A 27,419-nucleotide genomic window follows, 5' to 3' on the forward strand; every position below is an offset into this window, starting at 1 on the left:
AGTTGAAAATTTTGGATTTTTTTTTCGAATTTACCGGAAGTATTTATCGCCTCATGCTTAAAATGAGACGGGCTCAATCTAAGCTCGAGCAACTTTTAAACAAACATTAGGTTTAGTTATTGAGTTTTAAAGATTTATAAAGTATGAAAAGTTGTCGCGAGCTGGTACTTCTGTTCGGTTTAATGATTGGAAAACTACATTATTTTTGCAGTTTACTGCAACTAATTTGTTACCAATGTAGTTAACTGCAACTGCTTTTTTTAAATGTAGTGACTACAAACTACTCTAAGGATACGAACTTGTAAGGGAATAATTAAGAAATATTTATTTACGTGCCATTTCGTTCATCCAAAGCATTTTTTCGAATTTGTTCATTTGATCTTCAACTTTTTCTGCCTTTCTTGACAGCGAATACTTAATTTAAGTAATGCGAAATTATTAAATAATTGATTTTTTTAAAATTGTTTAATGCTCTTTTATTTCCTCTAAAAAATGAAGTGCATCGAAAATATGTTCCCCTTCCTTCATAATAACGTTAATGTTCAGGGGTCTGTTTAGAAGAAATTTGGGTCCGTTAACGGACCCTTCACAAAATATCTTTTTATAAAAACGGACCCTTCACAAAATGATTTTTCTTTTAATCGGACCCTTCACAAATTTGTTTATCTTCATTATTGTTTTGTTAATCGGATAAACCCTTTCCAGGGCAGAAAACAAGAAAGATGGATGAAAACGAATTAAGTTTTGTCTTCGGCAGACGATTCTTCCATTATTCGTCCGAAATTAATATTCTGCATTCAGCAGTATAAGCTAAATACCAAATATTTGTATGTTGCATCCCTAATTTAGAAGCAGAAATTGTTGTTTATTTTTTAAAATTTAATTTTTTTAATTATAATTTTACAGTGTTGAGCATAATCTTGTATGTCTTTACAATTTAAAAACTCCTTGAAAAAGTTTTTTTTTTTGTTACAATAACGGACCCTATTTGCACAAATTCATAAAAGCGGACCCTGGTTGAAAGAATGTGAGTAATTTTTTCACAATTTCACGAAAAACGAACCTTTCACAAAATATCTGGACAGACCTCTGATGTTTCACGAGTGTATATTCACTTGTGAAAGTGTGATCGAAGTGATGATCTTTTTTTCTAATGGCTAGTTTAAATATTAGTTATACGTGATTATAAATACGTCATTCCTGTTAACGCTCAGCTGCAGCCACAGGGTTATTTTCATTGCAGCCATTGAATTGAATATACCTATTAAATTCGAAAAATTAATTGATCTAGAGCCGTATTTCTTTACTTAATTATTGTTAAGAGAAGTTTCCAGGAATCGCTATGAACTACTGTATTTTTTGTATCGCACTACTCACCACTCTACCTTTTTTAAAGGAAAATAGCTCACTACACTACAAACTACGAAAAAAAAGTAGCCACTACAGTAGTTTCACTACTTGTAGTGCGCTTATTCCGACCACTGTTCGGTTTTTTAGTTTTGTTGGGCTAGCGCTAAATCTTTTATTTTTGTCTTAGTCATCTTAGAGTTTCAGTTTTTCTCTTCGTTTTTTATTGCACATGCTAGTGATAAAAAAAGGTTTTAATTTACTAATTCCCTTGTTTACAAATCAAGGACCGAGTAACTCTGATTCCAAATCTGTTTGAGGTGTTATCTCCTGGGAAGCTCCATGTAAATTAATAATTATGAATTGTTTTTTTTCGAGAAAATTAATAATTTGTGTATTTTCTTAATATAAACTTCGTAATTATAATTTCTGTTTTCTCGTAAGCTCTGATTCAAACTTAAGTGCTATGTTTTCAGCATTTTCGTGTAAATAGTTATAATAATTATAAACATTCTAAATAATTTTATAATAATTATATTAATATAATAATAACATTAATATGATAATAGTTATTATTATAATTATACTAATTATAAGTAATTGCAATAATTATAAGTATTTTTTTTCGCAGAAATAAATAATAAATTGTTTAGATCTTTAATATCCTCTAAAATACAATTCAAACTCTGTTTTGGGTGTTATCTTTTTCAGAAGTTGAATGTAAACAAAGAAGCTCGTTAGGCTTCGATACACGTATAGGGGCGCTTCTCTAATCACCGAGACAGAGCGCATGCGTCGCCACAAAAGACAGTTATTTCCTTCTAGAAAAGGGCCCCCCACTTTCTACGAGTGCCCCTGGTACAGGGCGTAGAGTCGGGGTCATAGGGCGGTGATGGGTTTATCTAATCACCAGCCTCTCTTAGCGCCGACGCTCTAGTTGGCCTCTCTTAAAAGGACAGCAGCTGTCTTCTAAGCTAGAAATGGAGAATTTGTTAAACGAATTAGGAAACCAAGTGGAAATCCGCAAGATTATGAGTCTTTCTTATTAACATTACTTTTTTTTTTTCATCTTGAATTCGCTTGAATTATGAGGAGATGTGAAATGAGTTATTTTCGGATGTTAAATACTTAAGATATAGCCATCTGATATAGTCTATTTTATTTCGTGGTATCTATTTTCCTAAAAGCTATATAAGTCGGCTCCTCTACTTTGCAATAATGTGTAAAAAAAAATTTCTTGTAAAAATCAGAGGGTGGTGCATCAAATTTTTCAGATTTGTATTTTCCAACTAAGTAGGCTATGTATATATAAAGAAAATTACATGTGACTTTAAAAGGGCATTCTTTTGTGTTATGTTGTTTTTACTTTTGATGATGAACTTTTTGATTAAACTTTTGAATAATAGCCTCCAAGATTCTAAGCAAAGGCATTGCTTTGTGAGATGAGAGAACTCTTAAGAATTTTTTAAATAGATAACCTTTTAGATAACCTTTTCAAAATTTAAAGTGATAAGAAATATGTACTGAGTAATTATAAATTCTGGGAAATATACTCCCCCCCCCCCCTTTAAGCCGAAGGAAACAAATAATTCCTTGAAAGCAAACTACTCAGAAATTAAGCTGTATTACAAAAATCCCAAGTTTAATTTTCAGTATTAATTACATATTTTAAAAGGTGGTTAGAAGGATTGTATTGTTCTAATATTGTGGGAAAATAAATACAAAGATATTTTAAAATTCTCATATTTTCGGCAATATTTATTCTTGTAGCTTTAATATAATCAAGGCTCTCATTATTGCCTAATAAGGTAATAAATATATATGTTGTTCTCATCCCCATGACCAGCAGAGCTATGTCAGGTACATGAGCTCGTTCACTCGTATATATAATTTATATATAAATGTATACATAGCAACATTTATATATAAATGTATTACATATATATAATACATTTTAAGAACTTAGATATATTTTTTATCAACATATAATATTTGTACATATAATCAACATATAATATTTTATCAACATAAGGGAAATATTTGTACGGGGAATGTGGAGGCACAAGAGCTCTTTCTAGTACATTCTTTTTGTTGAATTATTTCAATTATTTTATGCCAAGAAACAGCAATTATTTCGAAGCAATAATCGGGGTTGGTAAGCGTTATCGAACAGGGCAGGGGGCTTAGTCCCCTAGTAAATAAGTAAAAAAATGTTATAAAACCAAAATATCACTGAAAATATTTTGCTACACTTCGCTTTTCATTAAATTCCGAAAATTGTTTCTTATTACCCTTAAAAAAAGTGCATAAACCGAGTAAATTATACCGCAGGTAAAAAAAGAATACACACTGTCGATTAGATGAGCAATTTACGTAAAAAATGTGAGGTTTTGTTCGAAAAGAACTAATGGTGGTTAATGAACAAGAAACATCTGTTATCATGTTTTAATAACCATTAACTTACTCTCGCCTCATTTGGCATTGTTTATTCTCTTTTTTAGAGTGTTCTGAAAATGGTGCATTTTTTTAATTCTTATTTGTTAAGTTTGAGATTTCTTTATCCTATATCCCATTGGTGATTATAGCGTTAAAAGTGATTGAACCTCGCTGGTTGAACATCATAGTTTTTCTAATTTTATTATTTATTTATAATTTTATTATTAATCGAATATTGTTATTTATTGTAACAAAAACAGTATTTTACTCAAAATCCCATAATCAAGACCAGGAGTCAATGAGCGAATGAAGTGAAACATTAATGATACGAAATAAAACTCGTATTCTAAAACATGTTCAAATCATTCCCACCCGGCAAATCTTGAAAATGAACTGAATTTTGATTTTTAAGGAGCTTGAAGCATTTCGACTGTTATTTTATGTATTTTTGAAGCGAATATAAATTTTAATCGGGTCAGATGAAATCATTGTGCTTGAAGAGTTGAAAAAGTTCAATCTGTTTCAACCCAAAACAAAAACTGCGGTGGTTCAGGGGATCGAGCGTTCGTTTTCTAGTGAGTTAACCCAGGCTCGAAACCCAGCGTTGGCTGGTCGATACGAATTCTGCTCCCGGCTTGCACTGACCACAGTGCTGACATAAACTATCCTCAGTGACAGACGGATCTTGGGTTAGAATCCCCTTGCCTTTGGACTAACTGTGGCATGTTTTCGTAGTTTTCCTCTTCTTGTAACGTAAATGCTGGTTATTTCTATCAAAAAGTCCTCCATGAGGGCAAATTTATCCCAATGCTTAATCCGGAAGTTTTCTGGGTTGGGTTCAAAATTAAAAGGTTACAGAGTTGAACATTGATAGTCGTAAACTCAGAATTGGATCGGCTGTTCAACGCCGTTTTTAAAATTAAAAAAAAAAAAAAAAAAAAAAAAAAAAAATCGTAAAACGAGAGAATAGAAATATTCCTTTTTTTTCTTCATGTTAATGATTTAGTGTTATTTAAGATATTGTAGTCACTAACTTCTATTTGTAAATGGAGAATATTATTTTGTAATATTTTCCATTGTGTGTGTTTTATTGAATTGAAAATTAATATGAAACATGCATCGTGAATCTGATGCAACTAAAGCGGACTGGTCAAACCACATTCAGTAAGAATGTTGAATCGTTTTTTTGTTAAACGTTGTGCGTATATTATTTTTTGTAAGATTTTAATCTAGAATACTTTTTTTGTTGACATAATTGTCTGAAATATTTATAAAAAAGATGTTAATCAGATAAAAAGATGTTAAACAGTTATGACGTAATATGAAAATAAAGAACTGAATGTTCATAAAGTCGGAATTCAAATGATTGTTTACATTCTATTGGTTGAAGAAATTTGGAGCACGTTTCTGTGTAATGGAACTCGCCTATTGATTACATTCTTAGTTTTATTGAACTCAATATTGTAATATTAGAAATTTTTAGTAAGACAGTCTAATCATACTTTTAAATATTGTGTGTTGTTACAATCTTTTGACTTTCACATTATTAATGTTATAATAATTCCTATTAATTGCCTTTATTTCCATTACTTAAAATATTCCGTGATTAACAATCAGTAACTGTACTTTTTTTGGACAACAACCTCTCTATTTTTTTCATCTTAAAACTCTTAGTTTTTATTTATTTATTTATATATTTTAATAAATCCACCTCTTAGCCACGGCCAAGCACCTAGTCCATTTTAGGACTGTATTTTTTAGCAGCCGTGGTAAAAATGCCACATTTATTTGATCCTGTCAGACGACGTGGACAGCTCCTGAACTGGTATCTCTCTCTCCAAACGTCCACACTACATCCAACGTCAATTTCAGTTTTGTCAAATGTAACGTGTACCGTTATATTTGACAACTACAAATACCTTTTTGTTTTATGTGTATGATGCACTTTTCTTTTATTTCATAAAATCATAATTTTTTTAGTTACATAATTTTTAAAAAAATGTTTTTTTAATATTTATCCCTAATAAGATGGGGAGAGGAGGCGAACAAAAATCAATGTTTTATTAGAATAAATATTAGAACAAATGGTGATTTAATATTGAATAGATCATCCGGTAATAAGGTTTTGGAACATCATGTTCGAATATTCTTATCTTCAAAAGAAAGTTCAACTAAACGCTCCAATTTGTCCAATGAATTTTTAATTCACACAACAAAACAATTTGTTGTGTGAATTAAAAATTCACAGAAACATTATGTAAAAGCAGTGGTCGGAAAAACTACTGTATCTTTGTAGTTTACTTTCAACTACAACTACTTTGTTACAAATGTAGTTAACTACAATTACTTCAATATTTTAAGGAGACGAATTTTGCCGTAAGACTTAATTTACAGCTGTGTTCAAAATGGTTTTAAATAAGAATCGGCTATGTTTACATGTGCCAGTGTGTTATTTCAAGACATTCGGTTCATTTTACCTTTAACTTTCGACAGCAAATATTTAATTTAAGAAATGTGAAATTTTCAAATGTCTTTTAATAGTTTAATTCTAATATATTTCCTATAAGAAATTAAATGCATCGGAAATACGTTTCCTTCCTTTGAAATAACAACAATGTTTCACGAGTGTATATTCACATGTGAAAGTGTTAGTACAGTGATTAATTATCTAGTTTTCGTAATGGCTAATTTAAATATTAGTTATACGTAATTCTGAATACGTCATTTCTGTTAATACTTAGCTGCAATTACAGAGTCATTTTCATTGTATCCGTTGACGGAGCCGCTAAGATTTATACCTAATAAATTCGAAGAATTAATTGCGTTAGACACGTGTTTCTGTTCTAAACTAACACTATAAATAGTTGCCAGGAATCGCTACAAACTTTAGGTTAAGGAAAAACCTTAACAGATATGTATCAAAATTCAAACTTTAAAATAAAAAATAAAAAAAAATCAGAAAGTTTGGTTAGTTTTTGAGTTATTTCTTCAGAAAATAAAATAAAAGAATAAATGAAAATTTAGTTTTTTTTTTGGATGAAATATTCATTTTCTCAGTTCTTGTTCATCAGGCATAATGAAAAAAAGCCGCCCTATCTTCCCCATCAAAATTTACCAAGTTTACGATACCTTCATAATTCATAAAAAATAATCGTCCATGATATAAATAAATAGTTGAACCGCATAGGTCCGATAAAAGATGTATAATTGGCAATGATAAGCATTATCTGCACTTATCTAAAGCTATCTGTCGCTATAAACCTTCTCAAAAGATAAGAAAGCCCAAGCATCAGTCTTTTCTAATTAGATTGATCTAATTGCTCCATTGTTCTTGCGTAAGCATTGTCTTACAAAAAAGGGGGGAAAGAAGCATCAGTGAAAGTCTTCAACCCGAACCGAAAAGCCTTTCCAATATTATGAAGGAAACGAAAAAAAAAAAAAGATTAAATAAAAAAAAAAAAACTTCTATGAGTGGAAGAAAAAAAAAAAGAAAGCAGAAGGGAGAGTCGAAGAAAAAGAAACTTCTTTTTTTCAGTAGACTAGGTTTCTGTTCTATCTGCCTTGGCCAATGAACGCTCAAGGCCACTGACTTGGCACTGAGCCAATATCGAAGAACGTTATTTACACTCTCATATACATGCATGCGTGTGTGTGTAGATAAAAGAAGAAGGGATCACTGGCCTGGAAATAAGGATTCCTTGGGGTCACACAGGTGATGTTTTTGAGGGGGAGGGGGGGGGGATTTAAACTCGTTTTTAAGAATGAAGTTGTTAAAAATGAAAAGTTGTGGTAGTAAAAGTGATTTTTTAATGAGCTAATTGTGGTTTGTTTGTATAATAAGATTTTATAAAAAAACAAACAAACTGCATTTTTAGAATTTTTTTTTTCAATTTTTATTGGTGTTTATGAATGAAAATGACATTTCTGAAGATGAAATTGATGTTTTAATTTTATTTATCGAAAAGCAATGGTTTAAATGAGACTACAAATTTTAAGTTTGCTATTAGATTTAAAATGTTCGAACCGGAAGTTGAAGACGTTATATATGATTTGAAGGGTGTAGGGGAGCCATATAATCTGATTCCGCTTACACACTATAAGCGCATCAAATACGCCGGGGAATGCGGAATAAAAAAGGTACAAAGTTAAATTTCGAGTTATGATGTGTCATAACGCAAAATTTAACCTGTAACTTATTTTAACTCGAAATTTAGAATAATTCTGAGTATCAAAGTGCATCGTTTTTTTTCCCCCCTTCTGGGCGCATATGTTTGATCAGTCTTAAATAGAAGCATTGACAGCTCAAAAATTTTTTTTTCTATGAATATCGATCTTAGCAATGAGCTAATTTTGCGTATTTGTGCTGCTAATTTGTGAAAATTCTGGAAATTGGAAAACTCTTCTTGAATTAGTACTTTTGGACAGTTAGATAATAATGAAATGACACATTTGGAAAGAGCTTGATTTGTCTTTCTATTGGCTTTACTCCTTAAACAAACTTGTTTTTGTTTTGCCACTTTTCTATTTAAGAATTTATTATTATTTTTTTGAAATGGTTAATTGGATTGTTGCTAGCTTACCCTTAATGTTAAATATCTACTGTTAATGTTTAATATGTTACGATTAATGTTCTTAAATATGTTAAATGATGACAGTTAAAATAGTTTAAAAATAATACACCGAAAGAGTTTGTTATAGCTAATTTCAAAATAAATTTTAAAACCTAAAGACGTGCGCTAGAAAGAGCAAGACTAAATTGGCGGAACTTCTTTAATGTAATAAATCTAAAATATGTCACACTTATAGCAAAACCAACAAATGAAAATAATAAATATTTCCATGTGGTTTGAGAGATTTCATTATTAAATTTTTAAGTATTATAAATATTGTTATAGTAAAACAATAGAATACATAGAATTTGCCAGAAAAGCTAGTTTTTCACATCTATAATCCTGTTTTTGTAAGCGGTCAAGAAATTTATAACAGTTTTTCTTTATTTCATTCGTTGTATGGATCATCTTGTTGACTATCATTTATATTTCTATAATATGTATTCTAAAATTGGTTTCAAATTTACTTATTTATTAAGAAATGTAAGATATATTAGATGTTTATTTCTAAAATAATAGTTTCAAAGTTAAAAATCAGAAAACGATTTCGATAATGTGGCATTTTATGGAATCGTTTGCTCAAAATATTGTGTTCTTATTCTGATGTATTAGGTGACAAATTGTATTCTCATATATTGTGCTCTCAAATAATGTATTCTTTATATCATACATTAGATGTTTGATGCCAAACAAACTGCTTCAAAGTTAAAATTGGAAAACGATTTCGATAACGTGGCATTTTAAAGAATCGTTGGCTTAAAACAATGTGTTTTTTCTGATATATTAGTAAATTGTGTTCGTATATATTGCGCTCTCAAAATAATTGTGTTGCTTTTATCGTATATTAGCTGTTTGTTTAAAAAGGAATAGTTTAAAAGAAACCGATTCCGATAACCTGGCATTTTATGGAATAGTTGGCTCAAAACATTGATTTATTTTTCTCATTTGAAATATTTTTTTCTGAGTAAAATAAAATGTCTTGATATTTTTATGTGTTAAATAGTTTTACATGGACATTTTGTGAAGGTGTGCGAAGTTTCAATGCTCAATTTAAAGGATGTTTTTCAATCGAACATTGATAATAAGACACGCAACGTCTTTCAGACTACTGAGAAAAGAAATGGATTTCATTATTAGAAGGAGCAAATAAATAAAACGAACTAATACATATTTCACTTCCTTGAATTGTTATCTGAGAAGGGATATCCTACATTCTTTAAATCTTATTCTGTAAATTAGGGTGCAGCTTCTCAGCAATGTAGGTGAGGGTCTTTTATTATGGATGTAATGACGCAATATTTTATTTCCTCCAGCAGCTGACTCGAACGTGATTCAAAATTATTCAATTCAACATTCTTTTTTGTTATGAACTAATTTGGCAAAATAATTCTTTTGGTTGTGCCAAAAATTTACTAATATTGAAATAATTTACTTCTTTGTTTTGAGTAAAATCTAATAATTTTTTCGTAAGGATAATTAAAGTCGTTATTTTTACTGTATTTCAGAAGGTGACAGTTTGGGTGGGTACATAGCAGGGTTGGGGCTTTGGACGTCCTAAACTGGTTTTGGACAGGACACGTGGGTTTTACTGTCTTAAACTGGGTAAAACTGTCCTAAACTGGGTAAAACTGTCCAAAACTGGGTAAAACTGACCTAAAGTGTCCAAAACCTTGAACTTTGGTAAAAGGTAAAAATTCTATAGATGTAACCATTGTACACATAATAATTACATGTATCAATAAATATTTGATGTTTTTTATACAATTTACTATAACTGATTAAAAGAAAATAATATAATATAATAGGAAAAGGTTTATAATTTTTGAAGCTCCACAATTTATTGAACAACAAAAGTGAATACCTAATCCTTTAAATATAAATATGCTTTTAATACTGATAAATAATATTTTTACATAAGGATAAATATGGCAATATTAAAAAAGAATAATTTTTCTTAAAAAAAATACTAAATTTGTTCAAAAATTAACCTTTTGTTTTTCACAATATTTTTTTAAAAAAATGTTATAATTTCTGCATTACAGGATGAGAAAAAAGACATCTATTTTAAAAAAAATTGTTTTTAAATATAAATATATTAGTTTAAATTGAAGATACAAAATAACTGAAAAATGTATTAACAGTTTTGAAGAGCATAACATCAGTTTCAGCTATTGACACTGGTGATGTATCACCACTATGCTAAAAGAATTGAACATGAATGAAATAAAAGTATTCTTGAATAGTACTATGGATTAAAAATAGACGTGTTTATGACGAACCAAGCACTTAGTCCCTAATATTTTAACCTGTATGGCAAGGCCAAACTGCAGTTATGTACTATTGAAAGAGAGGACCAATTGAATGAACTTGATTACTGATTAATCTTCCTTTGTTTAAATTGAAGAGTCAAACAATATTAATAAAACATTATTACTTTTAAAAACAAATATTCTCTAGTATATTTAATTATCAATATGTTATTAGTTCTATGTTTATTTTACCTCTTAAATATTGTTCGGATAAAATAATGACATAATTTGAGTAAAAGGGTTTTGGACAGTTTAAGACAGTTTTGGACAAAGGGGTTTTAGAGAGAACGGTTTAAACCGTGGATTAATCCATTCTGTCCTAAACCTTGCCAACCCTGGTACATAGTAATTTTAGTTGAATAAATATATATTTTTTTCTTTTTTAGAATTCTTTGATTTTCCAGAATTTCAGAAGGATAAATGGAAATTACATTAACTGGGGATAATAATAACTATTAAATTTTATCCCTATAGAATGGGAAACAATATCTGAGAAAACCAAATCTGTATTAACTCAATAAATCCTTTTTTTTTAAAAAATCTTTCAACTGAATGCTTTTTAATTTTGATGTAACATTCCGTTTATCTTTAAAATGAAAATGATTGTTAAAGGGGATCAATGAGCAAAAGAGAGCAAGGGACAGAGTTTCGAATATTTTTACAAAATTTCTTTTAATTTAAAATTTGTGCATGCAATATCTATTTGATTTATCCGGAGTTTTGGATTTCTGGAATTTGGATTTTCAGGGGTTCGGTAGAATTGCCTTTCTCTTTGTGCGACATTCAATATCAGCATTAAAAAATTTTTTATTTGGATTAATGGACATTATCTAAGTAGTAATGAGTATATAAATTGTAAAATTAAATTTTTGAAAATTATTTAATATTTTCTAATAACAAATACATTAAAAACTGTCAGAAGTAATCACATTTTGGATTTTTTTTTCTTTATAATTCTGAAATAGTAGCGAAACTTCTTTTCGATCAGAATTATTTATTATTGGGTTGTTTTCTTCTGAATTTTATGATTTGTTTGCAAAGAAAATAATCTTGGTAAAATGTCCGCACTTTTTAAGTAATGACATTTCTGGTAAAAAAAAATAAATTCTGCTTAATAAAATCAAAATATACGGTATTTAAACCATTCATTTGGTAACTTTTCCGTTTATATAGTAACGATATACCGGAAATTCTGGTTTTAAAAATTATTGTTAATATTAACACACATGTAGTAAAAAATACAAAGCTGAAATAAAATTTTCCCTGTTTATCAAATATCACAGATTTGTTTATTTTATCAAAGTTAAGAAATTACTGAACTCTTTGTTGTTCCCATTGAACCAAAAACACGGTAAATTTTACCATATTCTGGTTGCTTGGACCATTTTTTTCCCCTCAGTGTACACAGATAAGGCTGATATGAACACTTTTCGAATATAGTGTTAAAATAACGCTGCAGGCTCACCTGGCACAAAAACTTTTTCAATGATAGTTGTTGATAGCGGTAAATAAGAACTGCTACAGCTGTTCCTGGAAGTGATGCTTACCTTCTAGGGAACCGTTGCTTTTCTCCCCTTCCTACGTCGCCGAAGATAATTCCAACGGAATCTAAATTAATGGATTAGCAAACCACATATTATTATTATTATTATTATTATTACGAGTTATATCTATTTGAGCCAAGGACGGTCGTGGCTTGCGTTTCAATGTTTTAAGTGTCTGGATGACCACCTGTTGAAAAGCAGCTGGAATGTTCTTTTGTTGTGGGCATTGTAATTGTTCAATTTCACCCGGATCTATTTTCATAAGTTTTAATCCAAAAAGACGATTTCTAGTGAACTTCGTTTTCCCTGTTTGCGGTTTTTTTTTTGCTGTCACGTAACCATACTTGCCAACTCTCCCGTATTTAAACGGAGATTTTATTTTCATATTTAAAGTGGTAGTAAATATATAATATTTTTTCTTTTATAAATTTAGTTTTTAAATGATTTTGATCACCACTATTCTTACAAAAATTAAGCTTATATATTAATATGCGCTACTATCATGGTTGTCAGCTAATGTTTCTTCAAACACAACGTATTTTTTTGCTTACAATTGAAATTTTAATTCCATTTTACTACCACTGGGAAAAATCGTAATGGAAGGGATCAAAAGTTGGCAGGTATGCGTAACTATGCATAATATGTAAAAACATCACATTTTGAAGTTGTATCTATTTTATTTACCCTTGAATGACCGCCAGTCATCTTTATTACAAATTTTACCTCTATTATTTATGTTATTAAATACCTTATAAAATTTATTTATATGCTTCCAACAGCAAGATAATAAAACATACGCCGTAAAACTCATGGCATGTCAAATGAATCAGTGTTTACCATTATCACTGTTTGCTATATAGCGTACGGAGTAGAACTCATGACATGTCAAGTCAATCAGTGTTTTCTACTGTCACTATTTTCAATTTTCAATACACCATACGAAGTAAAACTCATTAACATGTGAAGTCAATCAGTGTTTTCCCCTGTCGCTATTTCCAATTTTCAATAAACATGTGGAAGTAGAACTAACTTATTACATGTCAAGTCAATCAGTGGTTTTCTACTGTTACTGTTTCTAATTTTCACTGTAGCATACGGAGTAAAACTCATTACATATCAAGTCAATTAGTGTTTTCCTTTGTCACTGTATCCAATTTTCAATATAGCATACGGAGTAGAGCTCATTCCATATCAAGTCAATTAGTGTTTTCCTTTGTCACTGTATTCAATTTTCACTGTAGCATACGGAGTAAAACTCATTACATATCAAGTCAATTAGTGTTTTCCTTTGTCACTGTATCCAATTTTCAATATAACATACGGAGTAGAACTCATTACATATCAAGTCCTACAGTGTTTCTACTGTCTTGTTACCAATTTCCAATATATCTATCAAACTAATCTGCAATAATGCTTCAAATTAATTCATTAAAATTTGCGAGAAGTAGTTTGGACCGGGTTTAGAAAGTGCCGATATACGTGGGCGAATTATGAAACTAATTTGCCCTCAGCATAAATTACCTTAATTGACATAAATTTGTCATTATTTATATATTCGAAATAAAAAACTTCCTTCGTTCTAGAGGAATGCTTAAGTTATCCGAAAAGTTTTATCTTTCTTAAAATGTGTGACGAGATTAATTAAATCTAAAACGATCGTAAAGTAAAATTAAATCTTGCTAATAATTAGTTAATTAATAGCGTTCTATTTAATCCATACTCTTTCATCAATGTTATTACAATTTTATTAGTTATTTAAAATTATTGATAATGATAATAAAATTTCGTTATTTTTAAAAGACTGTAAAGATTTTTTGTTGTTGAAAATTTGTTGTTCTGTTTTAACTGTTCGATTTTTATTAAATCAGATATATTTTGATAATCCTTAAGCTAAAATTACTTTCGAAAATGCGATAAAAGTTCTCATCGAAGATTAAAAATCATCGTATCTGATTCATAATCAAAGCTATCATCGCAAATTGCTCTTTTGATTTTTACCTCCTCAGATCTTGTAACCGATTTCTTTTAAAGAGCCCAACCTATGTCTTACATGGCAGCAATTAATGACACAAAAATGTGCCCCCAAGGGGTTGTGCATCAAGTTAAAAAAGAAAGATATTGACGCACATCTCATGCAGCTAAAGAATTCTTCACTTTTCCTTAGCTTTATGTTTTCGGCCTAATATTAAAAGCTTTTCTTTTTTTCTTTTGGTGGAATGGAATTTTTTTTCTTTTTCTTTTATTGGCTGTAAAGGGAATTAGCCTGGCTGTAAGAGGAATTGGCCAGTTTTCTTGTTTTCTTTCATAGCTTGGGGTCAAGGACGATATTATGTGACAGGCACATCGTATGTTTACCAAAAATTCCTCTAGTGAAAGTGGATTAAAGAATATAATCAATAAATAGATAAACAATTGGGTTGTTTTTAACTCTTTTGAAATTTTTTTTCTTCTAAAGAGTGTTCGAGCATTAAACCTAATTATTTTGGCTCATGCAGTAACTATGTCTTTAATTTCTTTTTATTAGAATATTTTTATTCTTTATTTTATTTATCGTTATTTTTTTTTATTTTTTTTTAATTATACTTATTTGAGTGAAAATATCACGTACTGAACGAAAGCCTGAGTTGTTATAATTTTACCCAACATAAAAAACCCGGCTAGGATATTTCGGGAGGAAAAAAAAAAAAAAAAAAACACCTCTTAAAAGCTCTTAAAAAAAACCAAGCGAGTTTTTTTTTCGGAAGTGCATTTTTTTTATTAACAAAATAACTGTAATAAAGTACAAATTTCATGCATTGAAATATTTCAATTTCTATTAATTCTATATTCTACTGTACATTTAAAATTTTAATTAACCTTTTTAAAAACACACGTCAATAGAAATTGCAAATAATGTGCTAGGCATTGTCTCAAAAATTTGAGATACTAATTGACAATATGATTGGAACTGTTATATAAAAATAAGCAATGTATAATATTTTTCGAATCACAATTCAATGAAATGGAATAATAATTTATAAAAATGCATTTTAAATACTATTTTCCCAGACCTATTTATATACAGTTTCCACTGATTTCCCCCCCTCCAAAATGTAGTTAAATTTACACATATTAAGTAAGCAGTGTTAATCAATGATAAAATGATGGTTTTTTGCGATTAATATACAAATTTTATGACTCTTGTGAGTTTGCAACTGTTACTCATGACTGTAAGGTCATGATTAGCCTATTTTTGATTTTTCAGGCAGGGGTCTGTCCAGACATTTTGTGAAAGGTCCGTTTTTCGTGAAATTGTGAAAAAATTACTCTCATTCTTTCAACCAGGGTCCGCTTTTATGAATTTGTGCAAATAGAGTCTGGTTATTGCAAAAAACTTTTTCAAGGAGTTTTTAAATTGTAAATAGATACAAGATTATGCTCAGCACTGTAAAATTATAATTAAAAAAAATTTTTAATTTTCAAAACGGTATGAAATTATAAACCGCAATTGCTGCTACTAAATTAGAGATGCAACATACAAATATTCGGTATTTAGCCTATACTGCTGAAGGTTGAATATTCGTTTCGAACGAATAATGGAAGAATCGTCTGCCGAAGACAAAACTTAATTCGTTTACATCCATCTTTCTTGTTTTCTGCCCTGGGAAGGGTTTATTCGATTAACAAAACAATAATGAAGGTAAATAAATTTGAGAAGGGTCCGATTAAACGAAAAATCATTTTGTGAAGGGTCCGTTTTTAAGTTAAAATATTTTGTGAAGGGTCCGTTTTTATGAAAAGATATTTTGTGAAGGGTCCGTTTTTATGAAAAGATATTTTGTGAATGGTCCGTTTTTATGGAAAGATATTTTGTGAAGGGTCCGCTAACGGACCCAAATTTCTTCTAAATAGACCCCTGTTTCAGGTTACTCTCAGTACCGTATTAAGGTAGAAGCAAACGACAATATGGTTCAAAGCTCAAATTTCTTATATTCTGTAAATAAGTCAATACGATTATATTAAAAAATTTTCTTAGCAAAAGTCTTTAATTTTAAACAACATTTTAACTCGTTATTTTCGAATTCAAAAATTTGTTTCGCCTAAAAATAAAATTATTTATACTCCAATTATTTGGTATTTTTTATTAATTAACATAATAATTCATTAGTTTAATGAAATAAGGGAGACTTTTTAATACTATAGAACATTCACCTTTTAAGCCTTTTTTAGTGGCTTCTTAATTAAAGAATCTTACTTATTTTCTGAGACGCAATTCTAGACATTCCGTGTCTAGACTTTAAGTATAATAGCACGATAATACTATTACAAACTTTGGAAAAATATTCTTTAAATAAATATCTTTTCGATGTGTTTTTTAATCAGTTAAAAAGAACGTTTGATTTTCATGCGACGAAGTTTTATTAACACCGAATGGCGAAGTGGTCATCATAATGCATAATGGACCCTTTCCCGTGGTAAGGAAATTATATCTATTGAAGATGATGATAAATATGCTTGACACTAAATAATTTAGTTAAGAAATATATTTTGACTTCGAGTAAATATAAACATAAATTTTTAAACTGTTACCAAATTAATCTACAGTCTCTGGCCAAATTATTAGACGTACTTTAAGATTCTATGTGAAATCTTAATTATCAGGTGATGATACAGCATTATTGTTATTATGCGGCTGAAGCCAGTTTACACTTATTTATGTTCAAGTATCAATTGATTAACATTGTAATGCAATACGTTAAAAATAAATACAAATAGGAAGTATATAAAAAATCTTCCTAATAAAAGCCCATTACAGGGGTCTGTCCAGACATTTTGTGAAAGGTCCGTTTTTCGTGAAATTGTGAAAAAATTACTCACATTCTTTCAACCAGGGTCCGCTTTTATGAATTTGTGCAAATAGGGTCCGTTATTGCAAAAAAAATTTTTTTCAAGGAGTTTTTAAATTGTATAGACATACAAGATTATGCTCAACACTGTAAAATTTTTTACATAGCATCTTAGAGTGCGTCTCATCATGTGGCCAGGGACTGTAGTTTGTCAAAATAGAGCTGATGAAATTTAAAAATTTAGGAATGGTAAAATTTTATTTTTATGAGATTTTTTAATGTGATGTTTCAATGAATAGTTTTTAAGAATTTAAACCTAAAAGTGAAGCACGTGTTGCAATTTATATAAAAATATACAGTCAAACCCCGCTATAGTGAACACCCGGATATAGTGAACGAAATGTTCGCTATACACGTATAATGTTATTATTTGTAAATATAGTGAACCACAAAAGTGAGGAAGTTGGATATAATGAACTGTTTTCGACTGATTTCCCCCCCACTTTTTTTTGTAATAATTTTGAAATTTCTACTTCAAAATAAATACATATACCTATTTTTAAAACCAACTATAGAGGGGAATGTAGCGATAAGCATTTTTTCTTGTTTACTTCTTTTATCTTTATTTCCTATCCCTAAACAAAGCAAGCAGATGTTTCCAACCCAGGCAGATGATGATGCACCTGTAAGGTGTCAGTGGGATCAATATGCATTTTCTGTCAGAGGGAATGAGTAATTATTCATTATTGGTCAAAGGGTTGGACACTAATATGTATTGATAAGGCCCTCATTTCAACTCCTTTTTGCTCTCTGTTCAGTTAAAAAAAATCCTGCAAACAAGTGTCTCAAATTTAACTATGGCCAGCAGTAAACGTAAAACGTTCTCCATGGATGATAAAATGGGCAAAATCAGAAAAATTGAAAATGGATGCAATCAAGCTGGTATTTGCAGGGAATATAAACTATTCAAATCTGCAGTTTGTAACCTATGGAAAAATAGGCAATTAATAATTTCTGCGCATGAAAAAAATTTAGGTGACAGAAAAAAGTTGAGAAAAAGCAGATCACAAGGATGTTGAAGAAGCATTACTGAAGTGGTTCACCATTCGAAGAAGCCGTAATCTTCCAGTATCTGGACTAATGTCGATGAATTTGCTAAGCGATTTTATCTGAGAATACTTTTATGTGCTCGAATAGCAGTTTAAAAAGCGGAATAACAGAAATTCAGGAAAAATTATCTGAGAGTCGGGAAGTGTTGAGAAGACGAACACTTGTACACAAGACGAAGAGTAATGAAAAAAATATCACATTTTATGCTACTCCATAATATTTTTCAGTCATTTATTTGAACAATGTGTAATGAAAGGGAGGAGTTCAGAAAAATTAGTTAAAATTGATTGCAGTACGGATATAGTGAACTGAAATTTCGGTCCCTTGAATTTTCACTATAGCGGGGTTTGACTGTAATTTTTTTCCCATTTATAATAGCTTTCGGGTCAATTTTAAAATTAAAATGAAACTACTTTTTGAAAATAATTCAATAATAAAGTGCAAGTTAAACTCGAAATGTACTAAGCATACAATGCTGTCGGATATATGCAATTTAGTTTCGAAGTTAATAATCGTTACGCTTTTGAAATGTGGTGATGTTATCGTTATAATGTATCGGGAAGAAACACTTCACCGTGGTGAGGGATGTTATTTATATCCAACTATTTCTGAGGTCATTTAATAATATCCTTTATAATAAAAGACATTACTGGCGAAATAGAGCTAAATGCTTGCTCACAAATTCTAAGCATTTTTTTGTGCATATCCTTTAAGATTTCAAACATGCCGCAAACCGCAAAAAACCGTGATTGTCCTCTGCGGGATATCCGGCGAAGAAAACTCGTTTTTTTAATTTGAAAAAGGAGCGGCTATCTTCAAAATTTTTTTTATATAGTACCACCACCTATCTTAGCAACACTTCTATCCATTTTTCACTTGGCCAATGATATAGTGATGTTGCGCTCGCTGTTGGCGTCAGAAAATTTTAAATAAAGAATAAAATTTGATTATAAACACCTGTCAGTGATCTTAGTGTTTTTGATGAATGTTATTTCTAATTATCATTAACTGTTCGCTTATTAAAAGTTAGAGATAGTTTATTAAACCCCAGAACACTCGAATATGATTCCATTCAAAATGTGAGGTCACTGTCCTTGCAATGTTCTATATTAATTGGAAAAAGCCTTTAACTTGTCAGCTAAAGTTACAGAGTTAGCGTCGTTGTTGTAATTTGTTTACGTCGCACTAGAGCTGCACAATGATGAGCTATCTGCGACGATCTGGGAAACATCCCTGAGGATGATCCGAAGACATGCCATCACAATTTTGATCCTCTGCAGAGGAGATGGCGCCCCGCTTCGATTGCCCGACGACCTGCCAGCTTAATGTGGGCCAATACTGCATACCTTCGGTTCCATCGCAGACTCATCAAAGTAGTCACCCACCCGAAAACTGACCGCAGTCATTGATGCTTGATTTTATGCAGTGAATTTGCTGTAATATCTTCATGAATCCAAATTTGCTATCCTAACACGATTAGACCACTATTAAACAATTAGATTTTCAACATAATTTTAAATACTTTATTTAAAAAAAAACGTTTGCAAATTTCAGGTATCTAAAAATTGCAAACAGGCGCTTATATTGTTCAAATTTAATTTGTGTAGAGGCGCTGTAATTTTAAATCTAATAAATCTACCTATCTACTAAATCCAAATAAATCTACCGATGCTGCGATAATCTTCGCCAGCGTTCCCAAATGGTGTTCTGCGGAATCCTAAAGCTCCGTGGAGGCTGTAGAAGGTTCCGAGAGTTAGGACTTTTTTTTAAAGTTAGTATTATTTTTTTAACCAATTTTGACGCCTGTAATTATAAATAAATCTAATCAATTATCCATTATTTGTTTAATATTTTGGTTGCCTTTACAATGTTATTTAATCCTTTCTCAGTCGGCTTTTTTTTTCGTTCTTCCAACCCCCCCCCCCCCCAAGAAAAAGCTTCTTTTTTATTGCTGAAAATTAATATATGTTCTATCCTAAATTCGAAAATGCATAATATTTTTGTCAGCAATATTGGTGATGTAATGTCCCGTCCACTGCTATACACCCATCTTAAAAAAATACAGTGTTGTAATATATTTATTAACTCTATTGCTTTAAGGTATTTAAGATAAATATCTGCATAAAATAATCATTAAAACTTTAAAAGAAAATATAAATGACCGCTATTAGGCGAATTATTCAATTAGTCTGCTTCTCCCATTTCGTAACTATCAGGTTTAGTACTTAAATTAATAAATAAAATATGTTTTGATCATTATCGACATTTGGCTGTAAAGATTAGTCGTTCACGATATTTTATTGCACTTTGATAACAATGATTTAACAATGTTTAAGATGATTATTTCAGGCCACGAAACAATAGGTAGGCCAATTCGTAAAAATAATGCATTTTGAATTAAGCTTTAATATTTTGTTTAAATAAAAGTGTTGGTTTGAATTCAATTGTAAATAAACGTTTTCATCAAAATTAATGTTAATATTCTGAAACAAAAAAAAAAATGTCATTAAAAGAAAAATATTTTTTAATCCAAATAGTTATTTCTCAATAAGAAAAAAGATAAAAATAAATAAATAATCAATCAAATATACTGTAAAAATGACGATTAATTACAAGAGAGAAAAAATTGTAATAGCGTTATTGCAATTTACTAAGCAGATTTTTATAAACGCCACATTTCAAGTCATGGCTGCAAAAATTGCATCAATACATGTTTCCTCTTGCCGCCCAATGGACTGGATTGGTTTTCAATTCCAACTCAATTGGGTATACAATAGCCTACGTCACAGATCGTGTTATTCCTACTAAATTTAACTAGTAAACAGCATTTTCTGCGAGCCTGATTTCTAGCAACAAGTAAAAGCATCAAACGAAGTGTCTTGTTTTTCGTCTCTTAAGCCCTGATAAGTCGCTACTCGCCAGGTTGAAATTGTATTAGTCTAGTTCCTTTGGAAATAATTTAATTGTTGTTTTACCGAAGTTTATGAATTTAGTAAACATATTTAAAACTCAGTTTATTAATTAAACTAAAAGGTAAATGTTATTCCTAGTAAGTGGAAGTAGTTGTGCTTTTTTCATATTATACCCAATTAAGACGACTCAGAATTCTTTTCCTTCTTCGCTATTCTATCTGTATATAACTAAGTTAATCATAAAAAGAACATAAAGATATTTAAATTATTGTTGTCTAAAAATATTAAAAATGCACGCTGAAGGAAATAATAAGAAAAAATTCAGTCTGGAAAATAATAAACTCCAAAAAGTTCCAAAATTATCGTCTGCTTATTTATTTTTTTCATTTGATCTTGTGCTACTTTTTTATTAATGCTAATGTTAGCCTGAATTTTTCATGACACTTACATCTCTTTCTTTGTGATTATAGTGTTGAAGTAAATCGAGTCGATGAAGTTGATTTAGTAGAACGACTCCCATTTTCCCAATGGGTAAAAATGAAGAAAAATTCAACTATCTTAAATTTTTATGTTCTAGCTGGAAGATTCGTTTTATACTAAATACATTATAAAAAAAAAGGATTTGAAAAAAAAAAAAGAAAGATAGAAAATAAATTAAGAATAGATAGTAATCCTATCGAAGTTATTTTTCAATTAAAGCTATCAAATGAAAAGTATATAAATAAATAAATAATAAAATTTAAAGAATTTAACTACTAATCATAATTAATTTTAGTAGTTAATTACGAAATTTAACTACTAAAATCTATGAATAATAAAGATATTTTTACTGTCACAATTTTTTCTCGCAATTGGGTATAATATGAAAAAAACACAACTACTTCGATTTAGTAGGAACAACATATGACGCAATGCTAAACGAATGGAATTTAATTGTTGTTTATTTAGTTATTGTTATTAGTAGTTGTTGTTATTTGTTTTAGTTGTTGTTGTTTATTTAATTGTATTTAGTTTCAATAACTTTTCTTTATAATGCAATAAAATCTGGCGAGCAGCTATTTAAACGATCGAACACTTCGTTTGTTTATTTGTGGCTTGAAGTTAGGCTCGCAGAAAATGCCGTTCATGTGTTAAATTTAGTAGGAACAACACAACCTGTGACGTAGGCTATATTATACCCAATTACAAAACATTGTTTTGCAGTAAAAGGAAAACTTTTGCAATCAAAAGAAAATTATTTTACAACCAAAAAAAAGTACTATCAAAATATAATTATTTTTCTATCAAAAGAAAACTATCTTGCAATGCAAATAGAATAATATTGCCTTTAAAAGATAAGAATCCGCCTTTTTGGTTAAAATACTTAGAATAACGTAACTTTTTTAAGCACTGAAAATCAGCAAACGATAAAAATATACGTTTTCATTTTTATACATTGACGAGAATCGTTTTTAGCGGCAGCTTCGTGAAAACTATCTCATGAATCATTAATGTTTCAGCTTTTTTTAAATTTTTTTTTTTTAACTTGTCCACATTCTTTCATAATAATGACAAATTTTTGTAATGAAGTATTATAAGTGATTTATTAACTTGCCACTAGAGGCTATTTGACACTCTTGAAGTTGTAGTGTGAGAAATCTATCTCTCTAAAATTTTTAGTTCTTTCAGTTTTTTTCTCACATAAATCAGATGTTGGTTGTTTAGTTGATCTTGCAGGTTTTTTTTCGAAATTCTTTTATGAAGGGTTTTTGTTTTTCAAATAATTTGTGATTTTCGTAACAGCTATTCATGACTGTTATGGTTTAATTTTGCATGTGTTTAACCAGCGCTTTCGATGCTAGTTATGAATATGGCAATCAATATGAATGAATGTCGATATGAAAAGTGAATATTGATAAGAATGAAAATGAATATCGAAATGAATAACGATATAAAGAAAAGCTACAGTTTTCTATAAATAAAAAGATTATGATCTTTTTTTTTTTTTCTTTTTAAAAGTTTTTAAATGCTTGAAAAATTACTTCAACACTGCATTGACAAAACTCATAAAAATTTGCAAAAATTTTCAATGAATATTAGTGATTTTTTTAGGTGATGAAATCTCGCTAAATTGGCGATTTGCGAAAGTTTGAACCTTTTTTTCCTCAAAAATTATTAATTCCAAAAATCTATCGTTTTTAATTTTTGAAAAATCTTGTCACATTTTAAAAAACCGTATTACGGCACGATTCTTAAAATTCGTTATTTCATCCATTCATTGCACAAATCGATTAACACTAATCTCTCTTCTGTTTCTTTAAAATATCTACAATTTCAGTCTTAAAGCACTTGATTTCGATTAATTCTCTTAGATATTAGAGATTAACACCTTTAATTGACAAAATTTTAGATTAAAAAGTAGTGATCAGTGGGATAAGAAAGGGAGAGGGGAACGAATATCCCTGAATAATTTTTAAGCTAATGGTCGAATTTTCACGTACTAAGACTCAATATTACTGGCTCGAGGGAGGTGATCTTAAATATTCTAATTAATTTGTACGGACGAAATTTGAAGTTAAGAAGAAATCATACACAAAAAACGTATTTAATAATGATTTTTGACCCACAAAATAGAGGGACTCGATAGTATGGTAAAGATAGCTGTCGAAAGTTTGGACCTCTTCATTTAAATTTTACTGTTTTCGAATATCGCCATTTCTCGAGAATTTTAAGCGAATCGAAAAATATTTCCGCGCAATCATAAAATTCGTTTATCCAAAAATAATTTCATGCAAAAAATTATAATTATTTTTTTTATTATTTTATTTAATAATAAGCGAAAAATTTTTGAATTCCGAGCTATACAAACTTTTACATCATTTTAAAGAATGTAATTTTAAAAGGCAAAATACGAAATTTGAACGAAACCGGTTAAATATTTTCTGAGAAATCGAATTTTAAATGTCTGACTTTTATTTAATATTAATTTCAAATGTCTCACTAATTACCTTTTGCAAAGAAAGGTCTTTGGATAAACGAATTTTATAATTGTGTGCAAAAATGTTTCAATTCGCTTAAGAAATTCAAGAGATAAGCATGATGTAATACGCATGAAGTAAAGTAAACATTAAGCAGGGGTCTGTCCAGACATTTTGTGAAAGGTCCGTTTATCGTGAAATTGTGAAAAAATTACTCACATTCTTTCAACCAAGGTCCGCTTTTATGAATTTGTGCAAATAGGGTCCGTTATTGCAAGAAAAGACTTTTTCAAGGACTTTTTAAATTGTAAATAGATACAAGATTATGCTCGGCACTGTAAAATTATAATAAAAAAATTAAATTTTCAAAAATAAACAGCAATTGCTGCTTCTAAATTAGAGATGCAACATTTGATATTTAGCCTATACTGCTGAACGCAGAATATTCTTTTCGGACGAATAATGGAAGAATCGTCTGCCGAAGACAAAACTTAATTCGTTTACATCCATCTTTCTTGTTTTCTGCCCTGGGAAGGGTTTATTCGATTAACAAAACAATAATGAAGATAAACAAATTTGTAAAGGGTCCAATTAAAAGAAAAATCATTTTGTGAAGGGTCCGTTTTTATGAAAAGATATTTTGTGAAGGGTCCGTTAGCGGACCCAAATTTCTTCTAAACAGACCCCTGCATTAAGGAGTACAAACTTTCGACCACTCTCCTAAGTAAACTATTGGGACCGTGTTACCAACATTGCAGCCACTTCCTATGTTTTGGGATTCAAGAATCATAATCTGTTGGGAAAAAAAGGCATGTTTATTTAAAAAAAAAAAAGAGTGCTCTTTAATATCTGATTTTGTCACTAAAAATATAGTTTGTTCTAACCAATTAGCATCTCATTGAGTCCTACTAAAACGTGAAAATATAGTCATTAGATTAAAAAGTTATTCACGTGATATTTTTTTCCTGCTATTTAAAAAAAAAAAAAAAAAAAAAAAAAAAAAAAAAAAAAAAAAACCTAAAATGTAAAGTAGAGCGAAGAAAACAAATAGATTTAGAATCTTCTTCATTTTTCTTGATCCGTTCCGTGAAAGATTCCACCTGATCTTCTCTTGGAAATCTACATTACATAGTATTCATTCTTGTAAGATTTTCATTTCGTAAGAAATTTTTTTTCTTTCTCTCACTCTAATATGCATCTCTGCAACATCAGTCTTTTACTTAAAACCATTTTTCATCGAACTTCTGCTAGAAAAGTAGAATTTCGAAAAGTTCGAATGGAAAATTCTTCTTCTTTTTATTTTGTTTCACGTGCAATTTGAGTCCCTTTTTCCTTTTCATATTTATCACGCATCCATGCTGTTGGAAGTTTGCAGGATTACTGTACACAGGAGGAAAGAAAAACTGGAAACATTTCCTGGATGGAAAAAAAAACGGAGAATTGATGTCGGAATAGAGGTTATTTGACCGAAAAAAGGACAAGGGGACGGAGAGAGAGAGAAAAAAAGGAAAATGGTATTTCTCATCATGCAGCAATTACGATAACTTCGTGACTACAATGTTGTGTCACGTTGTATTTTCATTGGTTGCTTCGCTGCTTTATTCTCTGTCACGTGATGGAAAGTTGGCACAGCTGAGATTTCTTAACTTTCTGATTTAAAAAAAAAGAAGAAAAAAAATTATAGCAAATAAAGTTATAAAGAAACGGAACGTGATGCCATTTTTTTCAATGTTAAATTTTTTTAATTTAATTCTGTCATTGTTGCAGAATGTTCGGTTTGTTTTTAGATCGGTAGAAATTAAAGGTATTTAGTCACTGGTCCAAAAAGATATTGCACCTATACACTAATCCGTTATCTTACACATTTTTACGAATCTGTTTACGTACGTTTATTAGTTTTTTTTCTTCCGTTTAGTTAAGTTTTGATTAGCTTTAGTTAAAGTCAATTTAAATGAAAGAATTCAATGCAGAGAGTGTGTTATGTAAACAATTTTAATGAAACATGCTATTTTGTCTCAATGAAACAGGCGAGAACACGAAACTGAAGGTCAAAACACCAACTAACATCAGAATGCTGGTTAATTACTGATAATTATTGTTTAGTAGTCCGAGTCAAATTTTAGTGATCCCTGATCAACGGAAATTTCGGTTATTTCCAGCCCTACTTTTTTATGTTAGTAAGCTGTATTATTTATAGTTTAAATTCTAAATATTTGAGGTACTCGTAATTATGATCAATAAGAGGCGCCCCATCGAACTTTACGGTCGACTTGGAGGATACTAAAGAAGAAATCTAAACATGTATTTATAAGTAAACTATTGCTGGACATGGTGTATGTGTATTTTTTTTAACGTCATGCATTACAATGTTAACCCATTTATTTATACACGAAAGTAAACAAGTGCAAAATGGTTTCAGTCACATGAAAACAATAAAGCTGTATAGAGTATCACCTCATCATTAAGATTTTACATAGAATCATATAGTGCTTATAATAATTTGGCCCAGTGACTGTATAATTATATGCGAAAGATAGCGCCATACAGTAAATATCCATCACCAGTTTATTTGCGAAAATTAAATGAAAAAGATAGAAAGAATATTTAGAATTTTTCCTCATCATTCCTTCGCTCTGTTGAGAGATGAATAAGCCTTTTAAGATCCTATATTATTATTATAAGAATAAATTAATCTGTATTTCGAAGTTAATTTTTTGTTTTTACCTGCATCTCGATAATTACCTTCCATTTTATAAAAAAAAATAATGACTTCTGTTTTTTAGCATCATTGAAAGATCAAAACCGACATTCAGTTAAAACAACTATGATGTCATTTTTTTCGAAAGAAACTCTTATAGTATGTGTTGTGTTGATTAATTAATTTACCTCAAAAATCATTTAACCTTTTCCCGATACAGGAAACTACAATCCCTGTTACAGCATTGTTCCGGAGCACGTCGGAAAAAAGAAACACCCCTCGCCTATCCCGACATCCTTTGCGTGTTGAAAAGAAAAACGGACGTCTCTCACCTCGTTGAAAACTCAATTTATCACGGAAAATTTTGTGGGTACATACAAAACGTTGCATTTTCTCTTCTCCGCAGTCTATCCCGTTTTTTCCCCCCCGGATTCTACTCTCCCCTTTACCTCGTCCACCCCCTCTATCCGTTTCTGAAGAGTTCCTGAAGATGAAAATGCCGTTCTCGCTCACTCATTCAAATCTCATCATGAATCCAGTTCACGACACACAAAATTCCTTTTTTTTTTTTTTTTTTTCGAACAAAATAGAGTAGGGAAGATGGGGGAAAAAGATCGATAATCGTAATCGTATCGAAGTTTTGGATAGAGAAAGCAAATCACGTTTGCAA

At 30.0% G+C, this 27,419-nt stretch overlaps 1 protein-coding gene and 1 long non-coding RNA gene across 3 annotated transcripts in view; both read left to right on the forward strand.

Moving 5' to 3' along the window:
* The window catches only part of LOC107439618 (uncharacterized), a 315,949-nt gene that overhangs the window by 245,724 nt on the left and 42,806 nt on the right, over window positions 1–27,419 (forward strand). The window lies entirely within an intron of this gene.
* LOC147804949 (uncharacterized) lies at window positions 11,049–15,293 on the forward strand. The gene is made up of 2 exons (XR_015429455.1): window positions 11,049–12,580; window positions 12,867–15,293. It is a non-coding gene; the product is annotated as an uncharacterized LOC147804949 (long non-coding RNA).

The sequence above is a fragment of the Parasteatoda tepidariorum genome, chromosome 9 (assembly GCF_982258835.1).
Source record: "Parasteatoda tepidariorum strain Cologne lab strain chromosome 9, Ptep-v5.0, whole genome shotgun sequence".
Taxonomy (NCBI): Eukaryota; Metazoa; Arthropoda; class Arachnida; order Araneae; family Theridiidae; genus Parasteatoda; species Parasteatoda tepidariorum.